The sequence below is a fragment of the Coturnix japonica genome, chromosome 8, assembly GCF_001577835.2.
Source record: "Coturnix japonica isolate 7356 chromosome 8, Coturnix japonica 2.1, whole genome shotgun sequence".
NCBI lineage: Eukaryota > Metazoa > Chordata > Aves > Galliformes > Phasianidae > Coturnix > Coturnix japonica.
The window spans coordinates 19,341,141-19,350,335 of NC_029523.1; positions in this window are offsets into that span (position 1 = coordinate 19,341,141).

The following is a 9,195-nucleotide window of genomic DNA, read 5'->3' on the forward strand; positions in this document are numbered from 1 at the left end:
GCCCTGCTGCACGAGCACTTTACACACATCTGCTGGGTCCAACAAGGACAAATGCCAGTTTCAGTGTGCCAGAAGCAATCTCTGTCAAACAACACACTGCTCAGCTCACCCACAGGTGAACCCATAGAAAACAAAGGAGTAAAAGGACTACGCAGCCCATGTGAAAGCTCTTAGCCACACTCTTGTAATGTTCCCATAGCCAGGTGCAATCCCCAGAGCCCAGAAAGCTGCAGGTGCAGGGGACAGTTTGTCTGTCCACATGTGATTTTCAATGAAACGAGACAGTTTTGTGGCCAGCAGTTCCCACCAGCTCCAGGCAATCCTTTGATTGCAGGTACATGAAGGCTGCAGGTTTACAAGCAGCTCTGGCATCAAAACAAGACCATTTGCTCCTGAACAGCACCCAGTTTTCTTCTCCTTCCTTCATTTCACCACCCTTCTGGGTCTTCCAGGCTGCAGGAGCAGGGCAAGACTGCCTGGAAAACATGCCACTAGGGTGTGGAAGGCTTTGTGATGGTTTTTTGGTGAAGATCATAGAACTGTAGAATCATTAAGATTAGAAAAGACCTCTAAGATCACCCTGTCCAATCATCCACTTACCACTAATATTGCCACTTAAGTACCACACCTAAAGATCTGGCAATAGAAAGCAGATGGTGGAAACAGACATTCATCACGTGCTGTGTTGGACTGTTTTGTCGCTGATTCAGTAGGCAGGAACTCTTTCCAAGATCACCAACACATCCCACCCTGAAAGCTCAGACCTTCCAAGTGATATTTCAGGATGAAGATTAGCTGCTGTTTCTGTCTTGTGAGGGCAGTGTGACCCGGTGCTTTTCACCCACTCTCCTGTTTTCATCTGTCAGAGGAAGCAAATATCAGCTTTCTGAGGCCAGACGACTTCTACTCAGGTTTCACCACCGACTAATTATTATAAGGGGATAGGAAAGAGAAACCAGCCTGGATCATACCAGATGTGGGCTAGGAAAATTCTCAAGTTCATCTTCTGTGGTAAAGCTGTCTATTACAAGCTGAATGAGAAAGATGATTAAAGATAGTCGTTATTGCAGTTTAGAACCAATAGATACAGCTTGTACTGGGAGGGAAGTACAGCACATTGTGCTTGAGGAAGCCTGCTGTAAGTGTTAGATTGCATTTGCTCAGAAAGTATCAGGCTGAAAGATGGAAAGATTCAAATCTTTGGGCATCCAAACAGCAGTAAAACAAGGGAAACCTGAGTGCAAGAAGTGCAGCAAGGTAGGACAATGCATAGGATAACATCTTGCTCCCTGCTCCTTGGCTTCCTAGCAAGGCTAGTATGTGTATCCCACATTCAGGTCTTGCAGAACCAATGAGGTGGGCATGACTGGTGTCCAGCCCATATAAATGATGATGACACAGGGAAAATCCTTCTCCTACCTTTGACAGAAACGCATTAACACAAAGTGACTTGCATAGGGTCATACCGCAATGCTGTGGTAGGGCTGAGGCCTAAACCTGATCTTCTTCCAACCACTCTCTCACCAAGATCACGCTGATGAAGACTTTGTCCTCATTTTCTCTCTGTAGAGAACCATATGATATACAACTTGCCCAGGTGGCCCAATAAAGCCAACAGAGCCCTGCTATGATTCAGAAATAGTGAGGTCAGTGGGACTGGGGAAGAGACTGTGCCCCTGTACTTGATTCTGGGGAGTCCACATCTCAGATTCTGTTTCAGATTTGAGATGCACACCCCTCTACTTGCTCCAGCCCTTTTGCGTTAAGTATCCTGATGCTCAGAGCAGAAGAGGATGCGGCTCTGCAACTGCTTATAAATCTCCCAGCCAATTTGGGAGGAAGGCTGTGTTTGGAAAATGTAAGCTGCTAAGCAGAGAGGGAGAAATAAATCTCAAGGAAAGAAGGGCAACATTTGGCTGCTGTCAAGTGAATCTAGAAAATGTGAATGTCTAGGCTAGACCAGATGAGCACTGTTCTGCAGATGCTCAGTGCTAACAACAGCCAAGCCAATTGCATCAACACAGGACAGAAGCTGGCACAGGTATCCTCGTATTTCTAACAGTCTCCATCCCACAATAGCTGCTTTGGTTGTAAGCCATAAAGCAGGAAAGACAATTCTTTCTGCAGCCTTCATAAGGAGACATCCAGAACTCTGCATTATTGCCGGAGTCCTTAACAGCCCATAAATAGAGCACTTGTGTTGAGAGGGAGTCTGTCATTCCCATTAACGCTGCCAGTAGCTGCCCTCCCATAAGCACAGCAAGAGCACTGCGGGGTAAAGGACTTTGGCCCTCCAGTGCTGGTCCTTATTGCAGCTGGTAGCTGCAAGGCCCTGCAATCTGGGAAGGAAGAAAAAGGAGCAAAGCAGCAGAGGCGCAAAAAGGATCTGAGCGTGGCTTAAGTTAGAGATGCTAGAGAAAGCAAACAGATTTAAAGTGTCAAAGTCTCCAGGGAGTCCCTCTGGAAAAGAGGAACATTGCTTCCAGGGAATGTATTTTTAAGACATATTTCTAAAGACCAGCAGGTATTTTGCTGTATTTCAGAAATCCCAGCATTCATGGCCTGGTATTGCAGACTTGGTTACAGGTTCTGTCTGCAAGTAAAACAATGGGGGAAAAAATCTGTATTCCTCTCCGTGAATGTTCACACAAACAGCAGCACTTCTTCAATTAATATAATTAGGACTCATAATATATTTCTGTTCTTGCAGCTGTGAAAACACAGATGCCTCAAACAGCACCATGGGACATTTTGTCCTCTCTCAGCACAAGAAACTGTGGCCACAACAAAACTTCTTCCTGATGGGTTATCCATGGGAAGCTCAGGAGAACGTATGGTTTGGTGTTTCATGAGAGCCTGTGGCTCTTTATTCTAGCTATAGGAACAGTCTAATTAGATCCCATAAACCCTGACCACAGTTGTGAGAAACCCTATGTCAGTTGAAGATTCCTGGATAGAAAATGATGTGATGTAAGATAATGTATTTAAAGGTGTGACTCTGAGACCAGTGATAGCTCTGGAATAAATCCTGAGTAGGGACCAAGGATGCAGAATGAAAGACACTGGATGTGTGTCCAGCGGGCAAGAGTCAAAAAGACATTTTATCCCTGTAATGTACACAGACACATAGTAGTAATCACTAACTGCAGTCAACTGTATTATCTCTTCATGTGTTCTCCTCCCGCAGACCTGATAATTTGTCTCATCCTACACCTTAAGAGAGAGCTACCAGTCTGATAGCTGGGAGACGTAACGAGTGAGATCTCACACCACAAGACATCATTAATTTGACTACTCCTACTTGAGACTGTTTATTTTTCTCCAATGCAAGGCAGGAAACATTTAAAACCTTGACGTACAGTCATGGAAACAAATGAACCAAGACAGCCCCAGTGCTGCCTATATCCTAAACGACCAAGCACATCTCTCACTGCCTCAGCATCCCCCATAACCTGACTTTTCTCCCTGCCTCCTCTCTTTGGTTTATTTGAAGAAAGAAACTGAAAAGAAGATTATTTCTACCAAGAGATGGTGGCAGCGGCTCCGAAGCTCTTGTGAGTTATGGAAAGTCAAAGAGGATGAGAAGAGCACAGAGAGTGCTTGGTGTCATCAGAGGACCCCCTGGGAAGAGCTGAGCCCTGCGTGTCCCCAAAATTAAGAGTGTAAATTGATACGTGCTCCTTCGCTTCACAGGATCCGTGCGTCATATGAGGCAGGGGTAGCAGTTACCACGGTAACTAATCTGATCTTTATTTTAATTTTTTGCTGTAGTCAGATCACGTCAGATAGGAAAATAGCCGCGCTCGGAATTAGAGCAGTTGTATGTGTTAACATATGCACACAAAAAAAATACACATAATTTTCTACGTGGCTGTGGCTAAATACAAAGAACAGATAGAAATTTTTTATATGGGGGATATCATTTTTAAAGTAGAGTCAAATTGGACTCCATTTCAGACATACAGAGAGACCCGTGTGCACAGACATCACGTTGAGTGTAACTGAGCCACCTTGTGGGATTTTATTGCCCTGTGGGAAGGAACAGTACTACTTCTACACTTTGCATATAGAGAAGTACCTTATCCTGCCCCAAACTGCCTGTCAGCTCATCCTGAAAGCCCTTGAATTGCAGATACCAAAGTGCCTGAGGCTCTGAGCAGAGAGGTGTGCAGTGCCTGAGGCACAAAACCCCTTATAAACAGAGCTACCATGGCAGAAGTTCCCTAATGGAAGACATGGAGAGGTGGAAAATCTCAAGAATGTTCCCAAGGGATTCAGGCACCTGCATGGCCCCCAGTTATGCCCTTTCCTTAGGCCACTGTGACCACCACAGTCTTCCAAACATCACAAGGCTGATCCTCTCTGGCTCTGAACTGGCATCATTTTCAGGGCATAATCAGAACTAATGTCGATGTTGTTTCTTCCAAGTCCTTCAACAGGCTCATCTTGGGGTTTATTTCAGGTTATTCCTGGTAGGAGAGGCAGATTTTCCAAGAAGCAATCAAACTGATACTACTGCTTTCCAGAAGCAAAATTCTAGCCTCTGGCTCGGGGTTACAGGTCCAGAAAGTATCCTAGTTGTATATTTTCCTTCAGCATCTCCTCCTGGCCACTGACAGGACCAGAATGCAGAGTTAGACAAGGTCAGCTTGACCCAAAACAGCCTTCCTAACATTCAGCAATAAGCCAAGAGGTTCCAACCTGCAACATAGAGGATGGAGGGGTTACTAAGTCTTCCCTATAGTGATTTCCAAACCAGGCTCTTACCTTGAGCACCGGTCTCTTGTTGCATGTGAGGAGACAAGCTGGAGTCACAGAACACCAGAAGCCTAAAGTTGAAGTTCTCTGAAGCAGTGATTTAATTTTAGCAGACGAGTTACATATTCAGAGAGAGATTCATGTTTGTGCCTGGAACAAGAACAAGCAGAGGAAACAGCTCAGTAAATGATATGTTTTTAAGCATTTTTAGTAATGCCATGCAGCTGTAAGATGAAAACAAAGGAGGAAGAGCAAGAAACAGTGAAAATGAATTCAGCTACAAGAAAATGAGATCAAAGCGGTGCATCAAGGTGAGCTCCTGAACAGCACCTGGAAGTACAAGATGGATGTGCCCATTCCTATGGTGTCACGATCCAATAGGAGATTTAAGCACAGAGTGGGGCTGAGAAAACCCCATTCCAAAGGATATTAATGACATACCATCAAGTCGAATCACTCTCTGTCCACCTGTTACTGGCTGCTGCTGGGAACCTTACCATCACCTCCAACTGCAAAAACAGCAGCTGCAATCAATAACGTACAGACACTCTCAATTGTTCATCTCTGCAGCCATCTGGCTTCATATCACACATATCTGTGCAATGCAAAGCAGAAGGTTATTTTAGCTCCTGCCACCAAGAGATGAAGGATGGACGAAGAGATAAACAAGACTGATGGGAAACAGAAGATAGATTAGGAACAAGCAAGAGGCAAAAGGTAGGGTGCTCAGTGATACTTTAGCAGTAATCACAGGCCAGATGAGTGGGATTTTAATTCCCAGTTAAAACCAGTTTAGCTCAATCCAGAAGCCTCAGATTTTGCCCAGCTCTGCCATTCAGCTCAGTGCTCTGCATTTTGTGTACGTAGTGGGAACACGACATGAAAGAAATTAGAAAACATACTTTCTGGGCACACGGTTAAGATAATTATATTAAACTCAATTTAAAGATCAGCTGCAGAATTTCACTGGGAGGAGACTCAAGATGAGAGCCCTGGTCCTGTGCAAGCCATTGGCTTGAATGAAGATTCATCTGAGCCACATCAACTTCACAGCTCTCCATTCCCTCATCCCTAAAATATGAATGACAGTGATATCTCTGGATGAGAAGCTCTATTTATTAAATTCTCATATCTTGCCTGTTACCATCATGAACACATCTTTTTTCTTTAAAAACAGATGTTGACATTGTTTGCACCTTCCCCACAACTAAACCGCTGCTTAACAAGTAAATAGCTCTTGCTTAAGCAAGTGTTCTTGGAGCTGGATGCTATTAGATATTTAGCCAGTTCATTGTCAAGTCCTTAAGGGATAGAAATGTGCCAGACATCCTGAACAGCATCTCTGTAGCTCTCTCTTTGATAGAAGACAGTGGTCTACTCCCAGGACTTTCCTTCTGCCTGTGCTTTGCTGGCTCCTGTGCTCTCTGCAAGCAATAGAACAGTGTGCTAACGCTACACTTCTGCCTAGAGAAGTGCAAGCCTTCAGCATTAATCGGACTCAAAAACAAAGAACATTTAGCACTGACGTGATATTCACATGGTTCTGTGGCAGTTTTTCAGCTACATATATAACATCTAACAGCAAAATGAGATTCATCCTGAGTTTAAGGGCCTGCTCCCAGAGTACCAGTCAAGCTAACGTGAAGTGGGCCCAGAACACCATCTTGGTGCCCTTGTCTTGCATGTAACTTAAGGTAGGTTCCTGCTTCCCAACCAGCTTGAATTTCTGTCTGATTCCCGAGTTATAAGAGCTGTCATCCCACAAAGGAAATGAGAAACCTTGCATATGTCCTCACTTGCTTGGAGACCTGGCAGGACCATTCAGGCACCAAGAGCTGCTGCTCCAGTAAAGCAGAGATGATCCAGGACGGAAAAAACGCACATAGAGGCAAGGACTAAACATTCATCTAAAACATGTTGGTATGAATCTTAGTTTGAACAAACTCAAGCCAGTAGGGGATTAATCTACGTGCAAAATGTCACAGTCATTTTTTACAAGCTGGGAAAGAAAAAGAACACTCTGCATACAAACCCTGATTCACATAAATATGGGGGAAAAATCAGAGCTGCCAGCAGATTCACCTACACCTATCTTCCAAATTAGCACAGCTTTGTCTCTTGGGAGAGTTAACATTCATTCTATCATATATCATTCCTCATTGGAGATACTGCGAGGCAGAGGGAGGTTGCAAAGAGATTTCTGTGTATTATCATCCTTTCCTTCAAGGCACACTTTGCTCCCATATTTCTTTTCCTGTGCAGGGTTTCTTTCGTTCTATATTTAATTCCTTGCACACTTAAGTTAAGACAACCACAATTTGTTCTGTATTTCCACAGCTATTCCATGGTGATTTGTTAACGATGTTGGGTTTGCAGTCAAACGACTGGAAAGATAAAGAAGTTGGCAAGCTGCTTCCCTCATTAGGGAACACACAGCTCTCCAGCATTCAAGTGCCAGCCTATTAGCTGAATTATTCAACAGAGGGAGAAAAAAAAACACATGACAAGAATAGGAAAACCACAACAGGAGTGGGAAGGGAAAGGAAGCTTAGTGGCTTTGGTGCTATTGGGAAAGTTTGGCAGCAGTCCACAGAGTTCAGTTGAGGGATTAAACCCATCTAAGGAACTCATAAAAGGCTCAAAGGCTGCAGGGGAGCAGCCAGAAGCTGGCAGTCATCAATCAGATGCTGTACCATATTGTCACAGTCTTGAACTGACAATGAAGAAGCTCAAGGGGGACATATTTCCAAAAGCAGAATTTAAGGGATCTGTTTGTGCTCAGCTTGTGATTCACTGATGGTGTTGGAGAACTTCTACATCCAGTCACAGGTCCCCCGTAATATACGTGTGCTCCCATCGCACAATAAATATGATGTAATTCAGAGGAGTTAACAGCCCATGAGAGAGGAGCCAGTTGCCTTGTGTGCGACAGTGGCAAGAAGAGGTGATGCATAGCAGATTGTTCCTTTAACAAAGCTTTGAACCAAAACAAAACCCTGATGGGAAAGTCTGGCTTCTATCCTCAAGTAACCTGAAAAGTAGAAGGAAAGTGTTTGTCTCGTCCTGGGTGCAGAACCTGGTACTTACCTCTTGTTGAACTTCACACTGTTGTTTATTGCCAGTCCCCTCTGCAAGGCTGCTCCCCTGCTGAGGGAAATGACGTCTCCCTCCAGTTCAGCATCATCCACAAGTTTAGTTGGTTTATCTTCAAATCCTTAATCCAAGTCATTTGTGAAACCATAAAAGGGCACCAGAATGGAGCCCTGCAGAACCCCACCAGTGCATGGACAAGGCAACCATACTCCAGAAGCAGCACAGGCAGGGAGAGAAAGGACCTGAAGGGTTCACAAATCAAATCTGCAGGATTTAGGTTTCAACTGGTAATGAAAAGTGGAAGAAATCTGGACTTGTCAGCATTATGTCAGGGATGGGGAAGAAAACAGAAAAGAAACACACGCATGAGGTCTCTAATTTTACTTACTGCTGTTCCTATACTACAGCAGAAGGCATTAAGTATTTTGAAGCTTTATAAACAACAGGTATCTGCTTATTTTAATTGCCACGTGGCATTAAGAAGATAAAACCTCAATCTAGAGATCTAGGGAAGCATGTCCTTCAGCTATTCCAAAGCTTGAAAGAGCAGTGCTGCTTACATGGCAGGCTACCACCCACTCGTTCATTCCCAGACACGCTCACTCCTTTCAATCAGATTTTGCTTATTTTTGTTAAGAGATTACTTACACAGCTCCTGTACAAGGAGCTCCAGTCATGCCGGTTTCCTAACAGAGGGATTTGCACAGAAGCCAGGATTTTTACGCCGTGATTTGCACTGACAGAAGAAGATGGAGTGAAAGCGGAGAAAGCAGCAACAATTAAATCTATCAAGCAATTAAATCAACTGGTGACCAAGGCAGAAAGAGAAACCAGGCAGGGAGATCTGCAGATGACGCTGAGCCACCACTTTGAAGAGGACTACAATATCACAAGCAAGATGATGACAGCCTCAGTAATAGAGCAGAAATTCAACAGCAGGCAGAAATGCCATTAGGGAGCAACTGGAATTTCTGCTGTAAGAGCAAACACTTGACCTTCATTCTGTTGTTCCCAGAGGAGAGGAAAGAACTGGGTGTTCAGAAGCAATTTAGTGGCTGAAATACTGAGACAGCAGAACAACCTTAACACAGCCAGGTGAAATATTTCTGGTCAGCAGAGAAGCACAGATGCTCGTGGGTAAGATGGTGATGCCTTCTCTGCATGTGGCTGGAGGTGGGACGGGGAGCATTTCCCATCCAAAGTGTGTTTACATGCAAAAGCTGAGAGGGAATGCAATTAGCAGAGATGACTTTTAGAAGAGATTAAAGCAAATTGTTCGGAATGGCTTTGGATGTTTGGATGGCAGGGTTTTTTTCCCACTGAACCAAGGAGTGGGAGAGAGTG